General features: G+C 42.3%; 1 protein-coding gene across 2 annotated transcripts in view; it reads right to left on the bottom strand.

Annotated features, from left to right (window-relative positions):
• PLXNA2 (plexin A2) overlaps window positions 1–19,543 on the bottom strand; it is a 343,686-nt gene extending 324,143 nt beyond the window's left edge. The window contains exon 1 of one of the 2 annotated variants that reach the window (XM_077295198.1): window positions 19,248–19,534. The gene's annotated coding sequence lies outside the window, so the exon portion shown is untranslated. Of the gene's footprint in view, window positions 1–19,247 lie in introns of both variants that reach the window. The other variant, XM_077295199.1, reaches the window with a different exon arrangement.
• Between the last annotated feature and the right edge of the window lie 2,940 nt (window positions 19,544–22,483).

Raw genomic sequence — 22,483 nt, forward strand, 5'->3', positions numbered from 1 at the left:
CAGAATTGATGTGAAATGTATAATCGCTGAGGGTTTGGATGCCGAGATATCTACTGATCTCAAGACAAGGGGGACCATAGTGCCCCCTGAATGGATCAGTGCCGACACATGCTCAATACACATAGGGGACACTGGACCCAATCGGTAAAGATTTCAGCAGTGGGGTTCCCAGACACCACTCACTTATCACCTATCCTGTACATAGGTGATAGCTTTGTGGATGATACAACATCTTTGAAGTCTCCAATAGTTTTTGTGCAAGTGAATTATTCTATTACTTACTATACTAGTGCTTCTGTAAAAAACAAAAATCTATCGATCACGTTTCCAGAATGTTGCAATCTTGTGATCAAACTGTCAGTAAATATTTTCCAGCAGTATTTTCTTCTGGTAATACGAAAATATTACAAGAAGACATAGGGCTATCCTGTACTGAAGCTCTACATGCACCGTTAGTTTTCACATAAGTCAGAAACTTGTTATGATGGACCCCTGCCTTCTGGATATGACCAGGTCACAAGGTGGGGAAAGTTCGCTCAAGGCCCATCTGGTACCAGAGGCCACAGGCTGAGAAGCAAAGAATTCCATGCATGTCTTACTTCACACCGTTTGTCTAATTTACAAAAGAGTGCTAAGTGCTAATTGTTAATTTTGCAATTACACTGCGTGGTAGTTTTTAGAATTAGCAATTCACACCCTTTTGTAAAAGAGCCAAGTGATTTCGAGGTGAGCTGCAGAATAGCACCAGGCTCCCATTGAGGCGTAGGTGTTAGTGGAAGTTGTATCAATTTTATATTTCCTCAGTCAAAAGGCAAACATGAAATGGCATGAGAAGTCAGAGGCTACGTCCCCACTGTCAGTAATCGGCAGCACTTTGGACACAGCACAAGTCCGCTGCGTCCAAAGCGCTGCCAGCTTTTGAACGCAGGTGATTCCGCATGTGTTCATTGAACCGTGCGGAATCCTCACGCCCAATACATTGTAAGGGTGAAATTTATCTTGGGGAGACTCGCATTTCCACAAGATAACTAGACATGCTGCAGTCTGGAAAGACGCGCCACATGTCTGTTTCCACAGGCTAGCCATGGGCGTTGGTGCACGCAGAGTGGAGATAGGATTACTTGAAATCCCATCCACTATTCTGTAACCTCTGGACGCTGTGGGTTGGACGCTGCAGATGTACGCAGTGTCCAACCCGCAGCGTTTACTGACCATGAGAACATACCCAGAGAGCTGAGGATACATGTGCTATCTCAACTAATGGAACCTACTTCTTTTTTTCTTGTACTCAATAGAAAGTTGAAGTTTCCTTTATAGCAATTAACCCTGAAGGAACCTGATAGCAGGACCAGAATAATGGGAGCTTTTAATGTGATGACCATTTCTGAAGCTTTGCCAATTGAAAACAACAGGCAGAGCATGTGTATGGGGGAGTCGAGAGGGATTGGCTGAACGTATGTTATATGGTGCACAGGAGCCTGTGAGGCGGCTATACACATTACTCTACAGTTAATCAACACTATTTTGAACCAAAAAAAAACTCACTTATCAGGTGAAATTTCACAATGAATAATCATTTTATCCAACCGATGACCGACCACCCTGTTCTGAGAAGAAGACAACCATGTTTACAAGTTTCATCCAAGAGTCACTAATTCACAAAGGATTTTTCTGGAAATCTTTTTGTTTCTTTTTTCTACCATAACAATGTCTTTTTCATTGGTTTTGAATGATGATCACAATGTAATTCCTTACTGGGTATAGAGGTTTACTAAAAAAAGAGTAGCAAAAGAAACCAATTACCGGTAATTGCCCTCTCCCCCCAATGAAGGACAGAGATTAGATGTGGCACTGATCTGCCCCAATCTGAGCTGCGGTTGTACACTGGATTCTGCATTGGCACAGATGTCGGGCAAAATTGTAGTATTGTACATGCCATATGCAGAAGGGACTCCAATGAATGTTCTCTTTGTCAGGACTTGAAGCTATTCCACCCTGCAAAGGAAACTCCTGAGAATAAATAGACGATAAAAGATTGTCGGAGGAACGGCAGAAGAATAATTGCGTTGACAAGAGTATGGGGAAGATCAGATCTCTAAAAATAGATTGTGAGCTCTTGTACAGATGGAGACAACAACAGATTGCTGGAAAAACAAGTCGGCATTTCTTGCATACTTCAACTGAGCTCTAAATAAATATCAAGCAATATGTACCGACACGGAAGAAATCCATCTGTGCGTTTCTAACAGGAGCTGCACTTTATGAATATCTCTACAGATTCCCAGGAGGCAGCAAGGTGTCAGCATTATCTCCTCAACTCTGTCATATCCCCTGCTTTGTAATAAGAACACGGATGATGTGTGAGGCTGGACTGACCTGAGACTGACCCGACCAGCCAGATCCATCACCATAAACCAACACTGGCCAACTCTTACTTTCTCCTAGAAGGGCCGGGTTTCAGCCTGCTTTTCCCTTTCACAAAGGAAGGATGTGCAGTAATATAGCCAAGACCGTGTCTCATAAAAAGCGAGATACCTGCCGGATATACAAGAGAGATATGGGATAGATAGAATGGATGAATAAACAGATATTAGATGGATAGAGATAGAAATACATAGAGAAACAATTTAAAAAATAGAATGAATGGACACACAGATAGAGACAGACAGATATAGATAGATAGATAGATAGATAGATAGATAGATAGATAGATAGATAGATAAATAGACAGATATACGATAGATAGATAGATAGATAGATAGATAGATAGATAGATAGATAGATAGATAGATAATAGACAGATATACGATAGATAGATAGATAGATAGATAGATAGATAGATAGATAGATAGATAGATAATAGATAGTTGGATAATGTTTGGTTTCTTTTTTTCAGAAACCAAGACTAGAGAGATTTTGGATTCTGGGATGTTCCTTCGCTTCTGTGGCTAGATTTGCCATAACTACTTCTTTTGTGCTGTGATGACACAGTTAGATAACTCAGCAGGATTACATGCTATAAGACCCCTGGCTCTGCTACATCTGCATATACAGGTCCTTCTCAAAAAATTAGCATATATTGTTAAATTTCATTATTTACCATAATGTAATGATTACAATTAAACTTTCATATATTATAGATTCATTATCCACCAACTGAAATTTGTCAGGTCTTTTATTGTTTTAATACTGATGATTTTGGCATACAACTCCTGAAAACCCCAAAAACCTGTCTCAATAAATTAGCATATCAAGAAAAGGTTCTCTAAACGACCTATTACCCTAATCTTCTGAATCAACTAATTAACTCTAAACACATGCAAAAGATACCTGAGGCTTTTAAAAACTCCCTGCCTGGTTCATTACTCAAAACCCCCATCATGGGTAAGACTAGCGACCTGACAGATGTCAAGAAGGCCATCATTGACACCCTCAAGCAAGAGGGTAAGACCCAGAAAGAAATTTCTCAACAAATAGGCTGTTCCCAGAGTGCTGTATCAAGGCACCTCAATGGTAAGTCTGTTGGAAGGAAACAATGTGGCAGAAAACGCTGTACAACGAGAAGAGGTGACCGGACACTGAGGAAGATTGTGGACTGAGTCTGGTGTGGAAACATCCAAAGCCACCGTGCACAGGCGTGTGCAGGAAATGGGCTACAGGTGCCGCATTCCCCAGGTAAAGCCACTTTTGAACCATAAACAGCGGCAGAAGCGCCTGACCTGGGCTACAGAGAAGCAGCACTGGACTGTTGCTAAGTGGTCCCAAGTACTTTTTTCTGATGAAAGCAAATTTTGCATGTCATTCGGAAATCAAGGTGCCAGAGTCTGGAGGAAGACTAGGGAGAAGGAAATGCCAAAATGCCTGAAGTCCAGTGTCAAGTACCCACAGTCAGTGATGGTGTGGGGTGCCATGTCAGCTGCTGGTGTTGGTCCACTGTGTTTCATCAAGGGCAGGGTCAATGCAGCTAGCTATCAGGAGATTTTGGAGCACTTCATGCTTCCATCGGCTGAAATGCTTTATGGAGATGAAGATTTCATTTTCCAGCACGACCTGGCACCTGCTCACAGTGCCAAAACCACTGGTAAATGGTTTACTGACCATGGTATTACTGTGCTCAATTGGCCTGCCAACTCTCCTGACCTGAACCCCATAGAGAATCTGTGGGATATTGTGAAGAGAAAGTTGAGAGACGCAAGACCCAACACTCTGGATGAGCTTAAGGCCACTATTGAAGCATCCTGGGCCTCCATAACATCTCAGCAGTGTCACAGGCTGATTGCCTCCATGCCACGCCGCATTGAAGCAGTCATTTCTGCCAAAGGATTCCCGACCAAGTATTGAGTGCATAACTGAACATTATTATTTGATGGTTTTTTTGTTTGTTATTAAAAAACACTTTTATTTGATTGGACGGGTGAAATATGCTAATTTATTGAGACAGGTTTTTTGGGTTATCAGGAGTTGTATGCCAAAATCATCAGTATTAAAACAATAAAAGACCTGACAAATTTCAGTTGGTGGATAATGAATCTATAGTATATGAAAGTTTAATTGTAATCATTACATTATGGTAAATAATGAAATTTAACACTATATGCTAATTTTTTGAGAAGGACCTGTAAATGGGGACGAGTAATTCTGGATGTAAGCATGTTATAGCACAATCATCTCTGCCATTTTCAGGGCTAAAACATCCAATGCACAACTTTCTAAGGATGGATACAACTGGAGGTATGAGCGCTGCTGCAGATAGGGACTATGGTAAAGTGGACGTGTAGGAAGCGCTGATAATATTCATAATGAATTTCAATTGAAAATGTCAAGAATGTTTCTTTGTCAGGGCGTAACATGGAGATCTCAGTGTGAAGCTTGCCACATAATGTAGAAGGCATGGTAATGCTGTAAGCAAATTGCCTCCTGTGTGCTGACCTCTGTCCTGCCGGATTTGACTACATTTGTATATACTGTGTCATTAACAGGAACTGGAGGGATCATTCTTATATACTGTTATTCAGAAACACATTCACCACGGCAGAACAAACAACCAAAAAGAAGGAACAAATAAACGTCAGTGGTCGTCTTATATTACACAAGAGATAATATTCCTAAAATGAAAATGAGCATACGCCCAGCACCATGTGAACAGAGCACCGCACATAACCTAATGTTGTAAGACACATAGGTGCCCTCATATCACAGCATCACTGGCCGATAAATGGGTCTGATAGGAATATACACCTTCATCTGAGATCTGCGGAGACAATGAGATAGGAGATCCAAACCCCTGAACACTTCTACCCCTAAAGAGCTCCCTTCCCTCCGCAGCCGCATACACAAGGCAAACACCACTTATAGAGATCACCCCAAAAGTGACGGACAAAAACGCTGACCATGAAAGGAAAAACTGTGAAGGAAAATGTGTCATACGGACATAAAGCAGGATATCAGATACTTCCAGGTTCCTATCATCCCCATTTATAGAAGGACGCCTGCAAGCTGGAACATATGTATGTATAGGAAGTCACTGATACTCAATGGTAATAGAACAATTCCATAAAACCAATGACACTACAAGTTCCACGTTATCTGGGAATATTAGCACTGACCATATCACTAAGCAATGGTGCTTGTTTGCACCTTATGCCAATATTGGCCAGTGGGTACAAGAATCTACCATGTTCTTTGCTCCATTATCTGGTAATACATAGGATCCTAATTACACACCAACCTTTAAGAATCATCAATACTTTTGAAAAGAAACTATCTAGTCACCATGGCTTTTGACATTTTTGCACAAAGTAAACTTGGACCCCAACCAACACATCTAGCTAATATCTTTCCCAATATCACACCTTGAAAGTACAACCATTAGGGATAAGCTAATGCCTAAAAAATAATAGGAAAAAAGGGATATGTTTTCCAGACCTTTGAAAAGGGAATAAATGAGAAATGTGGGATTCATGGAAGTAATAATTAGAGAAATAAAAATTCTGTCTGCTACATCAATGGTAAAATAGCCCAGTCCAATAAATGAGGAATGTTTCCAGTTTCCAGCTTCCAGAGCCTGATAATATATAGGCTTCCACCAAATAGCACAGTCTCACAAATGTCTGCAAATCTGCCAACATAAAGGAGGCCATACACATTAATGAAGTTGTCCATGCTAAATAAAACGTTCCCCAGGGGCAATTACTACACTCATTCATACCCCCATACTAGCACCCACCTAGATCCTGTGCGGGCTGCTCCATGGTCTGTGCAGAGACAGAAAGTAGTGACGTCACAGTTCCACTAGATGCAGGACCGCTGCGGCCTGTGATTGGCGATAGCGGTCCGATAAGTTGTACAGTGCGTCATCGGATGTTTTATGATCATGCGCTGCTCAGAGCCACCTGACTGCTGCAGCCAATCACAGGAGGCTGGGGCAGCTAGAGGAACGGTGACATCACTGCTTCCTGTCTCTCAGCAGACCACGGGGAGGCCTATGTTGGAGCCAGATGGGTGCCAGTAGGCATTAGAAATGTTTTACATATCCCATCCCCAGGGCAAAGTTTAATTTTACTCAGATAAACCCTTTACGCAGCTATCAGCCAGCCAACAGCTATTTTTACCACCCTTCCCCCATACTTGGCCACGCTTGGTTAATAAAAGTGGAGTAAGCTGCGGCTTAATACCTTTTGAGGTGGCCTATCTCCCAGGAATCAAAGATGGAGCATGAAGAAATTCAACATGTCGGATCCTTCTGTTCCATGGCATAAGTTGAACTGTATCATCAATGCAAGTCACACTCTACACATCATTGCAGACATGGGACCTGTATGGAATAGCCGCCATAGTCAGTCTGCGGATGACATGTACCCAATTCTCTGCTAAGTCTCCAGTCTTTATGCAGAAGGCACGAAACCTCATTATTCCTGAAAGGTGGCTAATGCTATTATCCTCCCTAACCTTGTATATTAAGTAATAACTCTGTAGAAATTGGTTTCCGCGTGCAAACTAACATAAGGAAACTACTACTTCTTAAAGTGATCCTGACACATCACTGAGTCCAGGGCCATGGACAACTCCTTATACACTAGAGTTAGTTTAGTGCCACATAAAACTAACAACAAATGGTTAATTTAAACAGCTCCATGCAAATATTGGGCATCTTTCCTGACGTCTTGCAGCAGGTGGGTCTGGCATCAAGCTCTGGCTATGTCCTCACATCTGCACCATACAAAGGCCTTGCAGAGAGAGCACCTGTTGTACTGCTCTGGAGGAGGTGCGGGGGTTAGCATAGGCCTCCGGCTGTCCATCATCCCCTCACAAAAAGAGGCCTATTTGTCACACTGATGAAGGATGCTTCTTCATGGCGCTCCAGCAGCTATAAACTATAGAGTCAAGTCACCACAATCCCACTATTAACGCTTTCTACTATTGTTCTGATGTCAATGTCTGTGGGAGAAAGTTTTACAGGAATATTAATCAGCCATGCTTGGGTCCTCTAGCCATCTTCCATTAGGCTGATTAGACTGTAACTGTACAACACACATAATCCCTATGACTTTATTACTTCATTATCAATTTACCTGTGCGGCCATTATACATGTGATCAGCAAATCCCAAGATTCACAAAATGCCGACACGGATTAGAAAGCAAAAATAATTTGTTTATGGGTTTAGCTGAACGAGTGCAATCTAATTACTGATATCTCTTCCATCCGGCAGCCTAATCCAATGTTCTGGCCGCCATTAGAAATTGCAACAATTAGGCTTGTATTACCTAGCAGTCGTGTAACCGTGTCAGCATCTTTCTCCTCATTTTGCGGCAGTAGTCCGCCATGTTAGCCTATGGGGCGGACTACAGGGAAGGTTCAGCTGTAATATTATATTATAGTATATCATATATATAGTATATACAGTTAGGTCCATATATATTTGGACAGAGACAACATTTTTCTCATTTTGGTTATAGACATTACCACAATTAATTTTAAACAAAACAATTCAGATGCAGTTGAAGTTCAGACTTTTAGCTTTCATTTGAGGGTATCCATATTAAAATTGGATGAAGAGTTTAGGAGTTTCAGCTCCTTAACCTGTGCCACCCTGTTTTTAAAGGGACCAAAAGTAATTGGACAATTGACTCCAAGGCTATTTCATGGACAGGTGTGGGCAATCCCTTCATTATGTCATTCTCAATTAAGCAGATAAAAGGCCTGGAGTTGATTTGAGGTGTGGTGCTTGCATTTGGAAGGTTTTCCTATGAAATAAACATGCGGTCAAAAGCGCTCTCCATGCAGGTGAAACAAGCCATCCTTAAGCTCTGAAAACAGAAAAAACCCATCCGAGAAATTGCTACAATATTAGGAGTGGCAAAATGTACAGTTTGGTACATCCTGAGAAAGAAAGAAAGCACTGGTGAACTCATCAATGCAAAAAGACCTGGGCGTCCATGGAATACAACAGTGGTGGATGATCGCAGAATAATCTCCATGGTGAAGAGAAACCCCTTCACAACAGCCAACCAAGTGAACAGCACTCTCCAGGAGGTAGGAGTATCAATATCCAAATCTACCATAAAGAGAAGACTGCATGAAAGTAAATACAGAGGGTTCACTGCACGGTGCAAGCCACTCATAAGTGTCAAGAATAAAAAGGCTAGACTGGACTTTGCTATAAAACATCTAAAAAAGCCAGCACAGTTCTGGAAGAACATTCTATGGACAGATGAAACCAAGATCAACCTCTACCAGAATGATGGAAAGAGAAAAGTATGTTGAAGGCGTGGTACAGCTCATGATCCAAAGCATACCACATCATATGTAAAACACAGCGGAGGCAGTGTGATGGCTTGGGCATGCATGGCTGCCAGTGGCACTGGGTCACTAGTGTTTATTGATGATGTGACACGGGACAGAAGCAGCCAAATGAATTCTGAGGTATTCAGAACCATACTGTGTGCTCAGATCCAGCCAAATGCAGCCAAACTGATTGGTCGTCGTTTCATACTACAGATGGACAATGGCCCAAAACATAAAGCCAAAGCAACCCAGGAGTTTATTAAAGCAAAGAAGTGGAATATTATTGAATGGCCAAGTCAGTCACCTGATCTCAACCCAATTGAGCATGCATTTTACTTGTTAAAGACTAAACTTCAGACAGAAAGGCCCACAAACAAACAGCAACTGAAAACCACCGCAGTCAAGGCCTGGCAGAGCATCAAAAAGGAGGAAACACAGCGTCTGGTGATGTCCATGAGTTCAAGACTTCAGGCAGTCATTCCCAACGAAGGGTTTTCAGCCAAGTATTAAAAATGAACATTTTATTTAAAATTATTGTATCTGTCCAATTACTTTTGGTCCTTTTAAAAACAGGGTGGCACATATTAAGGAGCTGAAACTCCTAAACCCTTCATCCAATTTTAATGTGGATACCCTCAAATGAAAGCTGAAAGTCTGAACTTCAACTGCATCTGAATTGTTTTGTTTAAAATTCATTGTGGTAATGTCTATAACCAAAATGAGAAAAATGTTGTCTCTGTCCAAATATATATGGACCTAACTGTATATATCATAATATATATAGTATATCATATTATGTGCAAACCTGCAATGCTCTGTCCACATCACAACCTACTCCGGATGCATGATTCTGGAGAATCTCCCAACATCTACTACTCATAGCAGACTGATGTATTCCACTGTACAGAGCCAGTCAGATGTGTAGTCATCCACCTCCATCAATATAAAAGCATATGTCTCGTGTTTCCATCATGTAATTGGAGCACTAAGGCTATGTACGGCCTACATCCCGATGTATAAACGTATGCTCTGGAAATGTGGTGGTGCATGGTGGGATGGGATGTTGGTTGCTGCATAACAAGCCATGTGGTCAAACTGAATACCGTACAATATCAGAGAAGCTCTAGGTGTTGGGTACCTGGGTGTAATTTTCAAGGTAATTGACCATGAACCCAACAGAAGTCAAGATCCTAAGAACGAAGGCAATGTTCTGATTATATCCACATTACTGAGAGAGTCCCACCTGTAGAAGGTATTAGAATGGCCACGGCCAGGTGGTAATTCTGAAAAGGGAACATTTCTCTGAGCTCCGCTGATAAAGATGCAGTAATGGCATCTTTATGTCACTCCGCTATGGAGACATTACAATGTAGGCCTACATCCTGGGACAGAGGCTCCAGTAATAATCTGTATGGACTGATGCAATACTGAAAGTACACACGGACCTGATGTATCACAAAATTATTACCAGATAATCAGGTACATTTCTGCTGACTCCAGCTCCGACTCCTATTCCACGTCTCCAGTCCTGCTGTGTACATGGCATATGGTGCACATTGTCCACAGGTCATTCCATGCCTGTTCACATCACGTATAGGGTGTTCACACTGAGAGCTCTCGATGTACGCGCTAAACATGTCTATAGGCTTACATTAACCAGACGGAGGTCAAGTGAGAGTCCTGTTGTACATAGATATGAACTCACCAGCTTTCCCCCATTCCGATATAAGGAGACCCAGCAAATATTCATCACGACCCATGAATGTTAATGACAGGACACTAATTGTTCATTGAAATATTAGACTGCCTTATGTCCACCTAGAAATGACATCTGGACTGTCCCAAAAGAACTACAATTTTGGCTTTAATATAATTTAGCAACATATGTATATGCTGCAGTAATACTGTCCAAGTTTTTGCATGAATTAGGCCAAATAGATACCTGGCAGCTGCTAACATCATGGAGAGGGCAGAGTGCTGCTATGTAAGTGGGAGAGCTTACGGAAGAGTGTGGGGTTACAAAGAGACCTACATGGCCTTTTCTAGTCAATGCCATTGTGACGTACACAAATAGGGAAAGTGTGCGCTCACCTGCCATTTACAAGCATGGGGCAGGAAACCTTGCCCAGGGCCCCCAATTCTATCATAAAGCAGGTACACTATGCAGAAAGACTGCTGATATAGAGAGAATATGTGCACTGATACCGACTATACCCTGGGCTGATAAGTACCTGTGTGTGTCCTGCACCTGCTATTTACAGAAACCCAGATCTAGTTCACACTGCACACATTTCTTAGAGGAGACTTTCAGCATACATGGTGGCACCATCAGGCTCATTGTGAGCGCTGAATATATTACTAAGGAGGCTGAATTGTGTTATTTAGAAATGAACGTATCAGCTACAATGCAGAAAGGAGTAGGATCTACTGTGTATAGCGCCACCAAATGCCGAGACGTCCTCACTGCCTGCTATTTCCTACAATGTCAGGCTGGCATGAGCAGTGCCAGCTGCTGTCCTCCAGTCTAAGTGCCCAGCACTATGCCTTATTGCTGCCCTACCTAGGCTTATACCGTTAGACATCAGACCTTTCTCGGTGAATTTTCTGGACATGCCTGCACATGACTAGCGCCGATTCAGAAAACCATCACTACGCGATATGTTATCAGACGTACATTAGATATCAGCTATTTATTCAAGGTGTTACGGAACTAACCCACATATGATGAATGAGCCCTGTCCAGGAATACATGCCGCGCTGATTGTATTATGTAACCTCATCTAAAGCGATCGATATATTGGCGATAGAAGCGTCTCTGCACATTTATCACATTTCTACTGGGTACGGGAGCACAATCTGGCCGCAGCTCCTGGTATATTCATTGAGCAACAGACCTTTAAAAGAGATTCATCTCGCAGTATTGCGATGCCTCTGGCAGTGAACCGGTTAATAGTCATTTTCCTATGTAAGATGTCTGACCTCTCATTATACAGTAGTACAGCTTCTTCAGAGAGATGGGAAATATTAGCATTTGTAATGTTTGCTACTGAAAGCATGTTGTTAAATTGACCTGCCCCCTACTTTCATTCTGCTTCCCTCGGGGGCATTCAATCTCCGGATTACGTGTCTTCCATCTTCCATACCCTACAACTCTCCTAAAATCAGAGCTGGGCGAAATATGAATAGAAAAACTAGAACCATATCCACAAACTGCTTCTTTTATCCAGAAATAGCCCGCGCTGTTCAGTCCCAGTCCAGAACTGGTGTGCACCTACTAGGTAGCTGGTAACTTCACCAAGAAAACACAACGTGACTTGCGCCAATCTTCACCCAGCGCCCGTCAGCAGGATTGCGGATCTGATCATGACAAGTCACAGTCAAGGGCCTTTAGGGCTATGTGGACCGTGGCACACCCCGGAAAAGTATGTGCTACTGAATAGGTGTCAGGCGTGTCTGCTCACCTAGACTGAACATGTCATAGTTTATATATTTATTTTCTCAACTGTAACATGCAAAAATAGAGAATTAATTAGGGTAGTCTCCAAATGTAGCAGTTACTATGTTACTGACATGTAGATAGCACCAGAATAAGTAATAACCTGCCACAATGGTTATGGCAGCAATGCAAGCCTTGTGTTGCACCCATCTTGCAGGTGCTGCCGCCTGCCTTGCTGGGTTGATGATGCCCTCAAAATCTGTACGGTATCTGAACCTGCCCAGTCACTGGTATGAAAAAGTGCTCCCTCTGCTGGTAAAGACGACAAAGTGGCTCAGACTGTCAGGAACTGGAGCAGCCAGGTAGATCCTCCATGGTGACTTAATGGGGAGACGTCGGTGAGATTTTGGAAGGTAAAGGATGAAGGTCACGTCTATTTCCAGCACAGGTGGGATTTTCAGTTTGTGTCTGGAGATTTACTTTACAATAAGAGAAGCATCAGAGAAGCAATGAGCTATGATCTCTGGGCATTCATGCCTGGCACCACAATTTCCTTCTAGTCTTATTGTTGTGGTTTTTATTGTTTATCATGTAGAAGCTTACAGGAACAATAGAAAGGCACAGACACTTCTAGAATATAAGCATTTTATACTTTGATCTTATGCTCTTCTATCACTGTAGTAAAACCCATAGTATATCCATATACATACATCCATACACACCTGTATGTAAACTACATCCGCACCTAGACCATTGGGAGGCAGCTAGACATCTGTACAAGCCAACCCGCGCTTCACCGCAGCCACCGCGATGTGTGTCATTACACTAGAGGGGTGTAGGGCATCATCGTCTATCTTACACAAATGCCAGCTTTACTGCTGGCAACACATAGTGTACAGGGTCAGGACACGGGTAGTTTGGGGTCACTGCAAATTGTCAGAGAATATCAGCCAAATGCTGAGTTATTTGTAATGGTAAGAACTGCAATGATTGAGGTCTACAATCCCGCCAAGACACTTCACAAGACAATAAATGGTACCTGTCCACTAGGCGTCACATCTATCCAGTGTGTATACAGCAATGGTGTATGGCTGGAAAGCAGAGGAGACCTTTAGTGGTCAAGACACACGAGGGTGCCAGAGTTTATGACTGTATGATGAGGTCTCTTCTGGTTCATCACCCGTCACAGTCCCCTGATACTGACACTTGACATTCCCACAATAAAATCTTCTGTACCGCTCATCAAATGTCATCTACCTACACCACAGGAGATTCACAGTGTTTGCTCCTGACAATGAACCCCGACCATTGAAGCTTTATAGAAAATAAATATTCTAGTGCATCTTGAATAGAGCTGACTGATATAGCATCACTATCTGTCCTATGTATCCAGTACCTTCTACTCTCCTGTCAGCAGACCACAGACTGCAGATTACAACAGCCTACAATCTGTGCATTGCAGGTCTGCAACTTTCATACAAGGGATTTACTGTTCTCATTGTATATACATTATAACAAGGAATTGCTGTTCAAGCGATTCACTACTATTTTTAAAAACACTTCAAAACTGGAGACTTCAATCAAATTGTTTCCCAAATCGATTATCCATGCATAAAATCCTGAAACAGACAGGAATGTAAGGAGGTTTCCACTTGTCATGTTTATATACATGTCTTAACAGAAAAATTTGGACCACTACATGGCGTCTTACTAAATATAACAGGACCACTACATGGCATCTTACTAAATATATCAGGACCACTACATGGTGTCTTACTAAATATATCAGAACCACTACATGGCGTCTTACTAAATATAACAGGACCACTACATGGCATCTTACTAAATATATCAGGACCACTACATGGTGTCTTACTAAATATATCAGGACCACTACATGGCGTCTTACTAAATATATCATGACCACTACATGGCGTCTTAATAAATATATCAGGACCACTACATGGCGTCTTACTAAATATATCAGGACCACTACATGGCGTCTTACTAAATATATCAGGGCCACTACATGGCGTCTTACTAAATACAACAGGACCACAACATGGCGTCTTACTAAATATATCAGGGCCACTACATGGCGTCTTACTAAATATATCAGGACCACTACATGGCGTCTTACTAAATATATCAGGACCACTACATGGCATCTTACTAAATATATTAGGGCCACTACATGGCATCTTAGTAAATATATCAGGACCACAACATGGCGTCTTACTAAATATAACAGGACCACAACATGGCGTCTTACTAAATATATCAGGACCACTACATGGTGTCTTACTAAATATATTAGGGCCACTACATGGCGTCTTACTAAATATATCAGGACCACTACATGGCGTCTTACTAAATATATCAGGACCACTACATGGCGTCTTACTAAATATATCAGGACCACTACATGGCGTCTTACTAAATATATCAGGACCACTACATGGCGTCTTACTAAATATATCAGGACCACTACATGGCGTCTTACTAAATATATCAGGACCACTACATGGCGTCTTAATAAATATATCAGGACCACTACATGGCGTCTTACTAAATATATCAGGACCACTACATGGCGTCTTACTAAATATATCAGGGCCACTACATGGCGTCTTACTAAATACAACAGGACCACAACATGGCGTCTTACTAAATATATCAGGGCCACTACATGGCGTCTTACTAAATATATCAGGACCACTACATGGCGTCTTACTAAATATATCAGGACCACTACATGGCATCTTACTAAATATATTAGGGCCACTACATGGCATCTTAGTAAATATATCAGGACCACAACATGGCGTCTTACTAAATATAACAGGACCACAACATGGCGTCTTACTAAATATATCAGGACCACTACATGGTGTCTTACTAAATATATTAGGGCCACTACATGGCGTCTTACTAAATATATCAGGACCACTACATGGCGTCTTACTAAATATATCAGGACCACTACATGGCGTCTTACTAAATATATCAGGACCACTACATGGCATCTTACTAAATATAACAGGACCACAACATGGCGTCTTACTAAATATATCAGGGCCACTACATGGCGTCTTACTAAATATATCAGGACCACTACATGGCTTCTTACTAAATATATTAGGGCCACTACATGGCATCTTACTAAATATATCAGGACCACTACATGGCATCTTACTAAATATATCAGGACCACAACATGGCGTCTTACTAAATATAACAGGACCACAACATGGCGTCTTACTAAATATATCAGGACCACTACATGGTGTCTTACTAAATATATCAGGACCACTACATGGCGTCTTACTAAATATATCAGGACCACTACATGGCGTCTTACTAAATATATCAGGACCACTACATGGTGTCTTACTAATATAACAGGACCACTACACGGTGTCTTACTAAATATATCAGGACCACTAAATGGCGTCTTGCTAAATATAACAGGACCACAACATGGCGTCTTACTAAATATATCAGGACCACTACATGGTGTCTTACTAAATATATCAGGGCCACTACATGGCGTCTTACTAAATATATCAGGGCCACTACATGGCGTCTTACTAAATATATCAGGGCCACTACATGGCGTCTTACTAAATATATCAGGGCCACTACATGGCGTCTTACTAAATATATCAGGACCACTACATGGTGTCTTACTAAATATATCAGGGCCACTACATGGCGTCTTACTAAATATATCAGGGCCACTACATGGCGTCTTACTAAATATATCAGGACCACTACATGGTGTCTTACTAAATATATCAGGGCCACTACATGGCGTCTTACTAAATATATCAGGGCCACTACATGGCGTCTTACTAAATATATCAGGACCACTACATGGTGTCTACCTAAATATATCAGGACCACTACATGGCGTCTTACCAGATATAACATGATCACTACATGGCGTCTATCAAGATAAATCAGAACCACTACATGGTGTCTAATCAGATAGGACAGGACTACTACATGGTATCTTACCAGATGTAACATGACTGCTACATGGCATCCTCCAGATATAACAGGACTACAACATGGTGCCTTACGAAATATAACAGGACCACTACATGGCGTCTTACCAGATATAACAGGACCACTACATGGCATGTTACCAAATATAACAGGACCACTACATGGCATCTTACCAGATATAACAGGACCACTATATGGCATCTTACCAAATATAACAGGACCACTACATGGCGTCTTACCAGATATAACAGGACCACTATATGGCCTCTTACCAAATATAACAGGACCACTACATGGTATCTTACCAGATATAACAGGACTACAACATGGTGCCTTACTAAATATAACAGAACCACTACATGGCATCTTACCAAATATAACAGGACCACTACATGGCGTCTTACCAGATAGGACAGGACTACAACATGGTGCCTTACGAAATATAACAGGACCACTACATGGCGTCTTACCAGATATAACAGGACCTCTACATGGTGTCTTGGCAGATATATGAAAACCACAACATGGCATCTTACCAGATATAACAGGACCTCTACGTGGTGTCTTGCCAGATATATGAAAACCACAACATGGCATCTTACCAGATATAACATGACCTGTACATGTTGTCCTACCAGCCATAACAAGGCTACTACATGGCATCTTACCAAATATAACAAGACCACGGCATGGCATCTTACCAGACATAACAGAACTACTACATGGCATCTTACCAGACATAACAGGACCACTTCACAACGTATTAAGAAGTTTTTATATACAAAACAGAGTAAATAAAATGGAATCATCAATGCAGCACGAATGTTTAAGAGACTAAAAAAAATGCCAACTTGCTGGCCACAGAGCCTATGTAGCTCTTATAGCAGTTTCATAAAGGCTCCAGATACAATACAGAAAAGATCTGCCACATGGAGACAACCTCCCCCATCCCCAGTTTTGATCATTTGGTCTTGCCAACTTTTTTTTTTCACACTTGCTGTCATAGTATTACATTACATTACGTTCTGCTTCTTATTCTGTAGTCCTGGATGAGGACTGAACAGTAGGACAACCTGCAAGAGGTGAGCAGGATCTCAATGGAAATCAAGAAAATGAAGTAAAGGCATTTTATTAATATTTCATACACCAGTAAGCCTGATGATAGGCACTCGCTGATAAGAAACTTCTCTGCACAGCCCAGCCATGCTGACAGTGTTTGCTTTTCAACATCAGCTGCAATCCAACATTTCTCTGACTGTAACTACAGCCAATATCACCAAAAGCCACACCGTCAATATTTACCAGGCCGTGTTTGCTTATAATCTGGTATTTCACTTCCTTCATTGGAGATTGTAAAGTATCAAATAAAAGGCTAGGCAAGCGCCAGGATAAAGAGGGTGGCATGGTACCTGGTCCCCCCACACTGCCTTCCGCGGAATATGCTCCCAGGATGATCGCTGTGTATTGCAGCATGAGGATCGCCTTAGGTAGAGACTAAAAAGAAGGCTGTTTTCTATAAGAGTTTGTTCTATACCCTGCAATAAAAGGACACTAACCCACCATGAAATGTACGAGACTGTGGTCTCCAATGGGCACAGGGGAATGACAATCTGTGCACAGCGCTCAAGAACATGTGAGAGCCATAGAAATAAGTAATACCAAAAATGAGCAGCCATAGCATCCAACGCAGAAGAGTGTCAGCTCTACACAGAATGCTCTGTGCCACGCACGGGCCGTAAATTAGAAATCTCACATACCCGCGTCAGTTATGCCATAATGATTTCACAGCCAACCTTCAGGCCATGGATGCTAATTAGTGGTAATGGTAATTGAATGAGTTATTTGACTCAAGCGTGGTTCCTACAGGGAAACATTATATGTATATATATATATATATATATATATATATATATATATATATATATATATATATATATATATACATATAAGTATGAATACAAATATAAATATGCACATAAATATATATATACATATATATTGTGTTTTATATATATATATATATATATATATATATATATATATATATATATAGGACTGCCAACCTCCAGCAGGCAGAGTTGCCCATAGTGCCCAGCCTTTATATATGTATATTGTAGTGTCAGCCTTCTCTAAGCAGTGAGATGCCCGAGCAGTAGTGTGGTACGCTCTATATATATAGCCATATGAATGGGACTGCCACCCTTTCTAGGCAGTGGGGTACCCATGGCACAGCACCCATGCAGTGCACCCATGTAATGGCAGCTGATCAATATTCTGTGTACATGTATGCATATTAGAAGTGATTTCATTTACGATTCCACAGCGCGGCTCATCACTCAACTTAATATTCTCATTTAGGATTCATTTCTTCTTTTTTTCCCGGCCCCAGCGTGACTATGTGCCCTGATGAGGTATCGCTGTGCTGGCTGAACCGTATCTCACACATCATTTACAGCGAAAAATGGGATGCCACGTATTAATATTAAAGAGAACATACAATCACACCGTGGGCAGCGCTTTCCCCGGAGTCGGGCATGTGGGCTTCCATTTTAACCCCTTACTTGATGGCGCCTAATACCGAGCATTGTGAACCTTATATAGGAAAAGATCCCCAGCCCCCCTCCGATAGTGAGAGAAGCCAAGTTGCCCACATCCTCTGCCCATCAGAGCAGGTATGAGGTGGGCTCTGGACCACATGGTCAGTTTGGTGGCCAGCACACACAGCCTGGCAGCCATGCCATCTATGACATAATGGACAGTAATGATGCCAGCTCTGCCATCCTGATGATGGCACCTGCAGTGCACTATTACCCACAATCCAGCACGGAGCTGCTGACAGCTCTGCCCGGGGGCTGCAGGGGTTAATGTCGCCCACCACAGACACATCCATCCCGGCACATGTACCGCTGCAGAGGCTGGGGGACGCTGAACTCCTGGCTGCCATCCCTACAAGTGTAATGGTAGCCTGCCAGCCGTACCCTGCAGCCCCAGCACATGTCCGGGGCTCTGCTCACCTCATCACTGGCGACCTCCCGCCGTCACTAGTAATCCACATGGATCCCGTTATCAGTATTCCTCCCGTGTCTCCTCCGTCCGTCCTGCCCGTATAATGCCTCCTGTGCCCGCTCCCGCCTCATGCCCTCCCGGGCGCTCTCCTCCGTCCGGACATGGATGTGCCTAGGGCTTGTGTGCAGCGTGGAGGGCTTGTGCCGTCCGCCCGTGTGTGAGGCGGCTGAGCTGTACAGTAGCTCCTCTCCCTGCTTCCTTCACATGCGAGACGACAAGAAACTCCCCCCATCCATATCCACACACAGTATCAGCAGCCACACTGCTGCCAGAGCCTGCCCCCCTCCATTACCGTCCTGTCAGAGGGCAGCTTAACCCCTGCCTCCACCACCCCAGCCCTCCACACAGCATGGCACACCCGGCTATAGGGCTCGGGGGGCAGGGGGTGCAGACCTGGCATGTAGGCTTCCCTCCATATGTATTTACCTCAGCACTGAAATGTCAGCTAGCCTTCCACTTCAAACACACACACACACACACACACACACACACACACACACACACACACACACACACACACACACACACACACACACACACACACACACACACACACACACACACACACACACACACACACACACACACACACACACACACACACACACACACACACACACACACACACACACGTGAGATATATATGGTTGTCAGTATTATGGTAGGACATCTATGTCTACTGGTCACATAGTTGTCTGGTTTCTGTCAGTGGTCCTTTAGTTTAGTCAGCAGTCTTATAAAAATGGCGCAATGTGGTGATAAATACGGTTCATGTCCGCCGTACCACATGCGCGCGTTACACATATGTAGTAGTATATATTCTGCCATTTTCCTGACACTGGCGGACACCGACAGAGGGGGCCCTGTGCAAGACCAGTATGTGGCAGTATAATAGATCCACAAATGCACAATTCCCCTTGCTTTGCAGGTGGACGCGGCCCCCTCACATGCACTGTTCCAAATAATTAGGCACAGCAGAATTTCTAAACATTTGATATGTCTTAAAGAACTGAAAATGCTCATTTGTGGAATTTGGAGGTCACATTTACTGAACAAAAAAGCTATTTAACTCCAAAACAAACTAACAGGCCAAGTTACATGTTAACATAGGAACCCTTCTTTGATATCACCTTCACAATTCTTGCATCCATTGAACTTGTGAGTTTTTGGAGAGTTTCTGCTTGTATTTCTTTGCATGAAGTCAGAATAGCCTCCCAGAGCTGCTGTTTTGATGTGAACTGCCTCCCACCCTCATAGATCTTTTGCTTGATGATACTCCAAAGGTTCTCTATAGGGTTGAGGTCAGGGGAAGATGGTGGCCACACCATGAGTTTATCTCCTTTTATGCCCATAGCAGCCAATGACTCAGAGTTATTCTTTGCAGCATGAGATGGTGCATTGTCATGCATGAAGATGATTTTGCTCCTGAAGGCACGTTTCTGCTTTTTAGACCATGGAAGAAAGTTGTCAGTCAGAAACTCTATATACTTTGCAAAGGTCATTTTCACACCTTCAGGAACCTAAAAGGGCCCCATCAGCTGTTTCCCCATGATTCCAGCCCAAAACATGACTCCTCCACCTCCTTGCTGGCGTCGCAGCCTTGTTGGGACATGGTGGCCATCCACCAACCATCCACTACTCCATCCATCTGGACCATCCAGGGTTACTTGACACTCATCAGTAAACAAGACTGTTTGAAAATTAGTCTTCATGTATGTTTGGGCCCACTTCAACCATTTCTGCCTGTGAACACTGTTTAGTGGTGGCCGAATAGTAGGTTTATGCACCACAGCAAGCCTTTGAAGGATCCTACACCTTGAGGTTCGAGGGATTCCAAAGGCACCAGCAGCTTCAAATAACTGTTTGCTGCTTTGTAATGGTATTTTGGCAGCTGCTCTCTTAATCCAATGAATTTGTCTGGCAGAAACTTCCTCATTATGCCTTTATCTGCATGAACTCTGTCTGTGCTCAGTTTCAGTCACAAATCTCTTCACAGTATGATGATCACTCTTAAGTTTTCGTGAAATATCTAATGTTTTCATACCTTGTCCTAGGCATTGCACTATTTAACGCTTTTCAGCAGCAGAGAGATCCTTTTTATTTCCCATATTGCTTGAAACCTGTGGCCTGCTTAATAATGTGGCACATCATTTTTAAGTAGTTTTCCTTTAATTACAAACTAATTATCACATGTGTTTAAGATTGATTTCAGTGATCCAATGAGCCCTGAGACACAATACCATCCACGAGTTTGTTTGAAAAACAAAACAATTAAATCTTTATGACACTTAAATCCAATTTGCATAATAATTTGGAACACAGTGTATACAGCTCTGGCAAAAATTATGAGACCACCGCATCAACACCCTGTCATGGGCAGCCCAATCTCCAGACCTGAACCCCATTGAAAACCTCTGGAATGTAATCAAGAGGATGATGGATAGTCACAAGCCATCAAACAAAGAAGAACTGCTTAAACTGCAGTGTGAAAGACTGGTGGAAAGCATGCCAAGACGCATGAAAGCTGTGATTAAAAATCATGGTTATTCCACAAAATATTGATTTCTGAACTCTTCCTGAGTTAAAACATTAGTATTGTTGTTTCTAAACAATTATGAACTTGTTTTCTTTGCATTATTTGAGATCTGAAAGCACTGTTTTTTTTTTAATTTTGACCATTTCTCCTTTTCGGAAAAAAAATACAAAATTTATTGCTTGAAAATTCGGAGACATGTTGTCAGAAGTTTATAGATTAAAATAACTATTTACATTTTTCTCAAAAATATACCTATAAAGAGAAAAATCAGACAAACTGAACATTTTGCAGTGGTCTCTTAATTTTTGCCAGAGCTGTATGTATACACTGTCTCTCACACGTCTGCCATGGTCATTTAAAAAGTCATGTCTTTTCCGTGTATCTATGTATTTTGCCCACTTACTGCCATGTGTCTGAGGCGGCAGCAGTGTGTGAAGTGTGAAGAGCTGGGTCATACTTGTGTCAGCACCACCACTCTGTGACCCAGGAGCTTCCTACATATCAAAGCTTCTTCTGTGGAGGATGTAGATTGTGTCTTTGATGTTGGTATGATGGAGACACTATCTATAGGAAGGCAGTCACATTGTGACAGTGCAGGAAAACATAACCCTTAGGGCCTGTGTACACATTGCAGATTTGTCACAGAAA

The sequence above is a fragment of the Ranitomeya variabilis genome, chromosome 3 (genome assembly GCF_051348905.1).
Source record: "Ranitomeya variabilis isolate aRanVar5 chromosome 3, aRanVar5.hap1, whole genome shotgun sequence".
Classification (NCBI taxonomy): Eukaryota; Metazoa; Chordata; class Amphibia; order Anura; family Dendrobatidae; genus Ranitomeya; species Ranitomeya variabilis.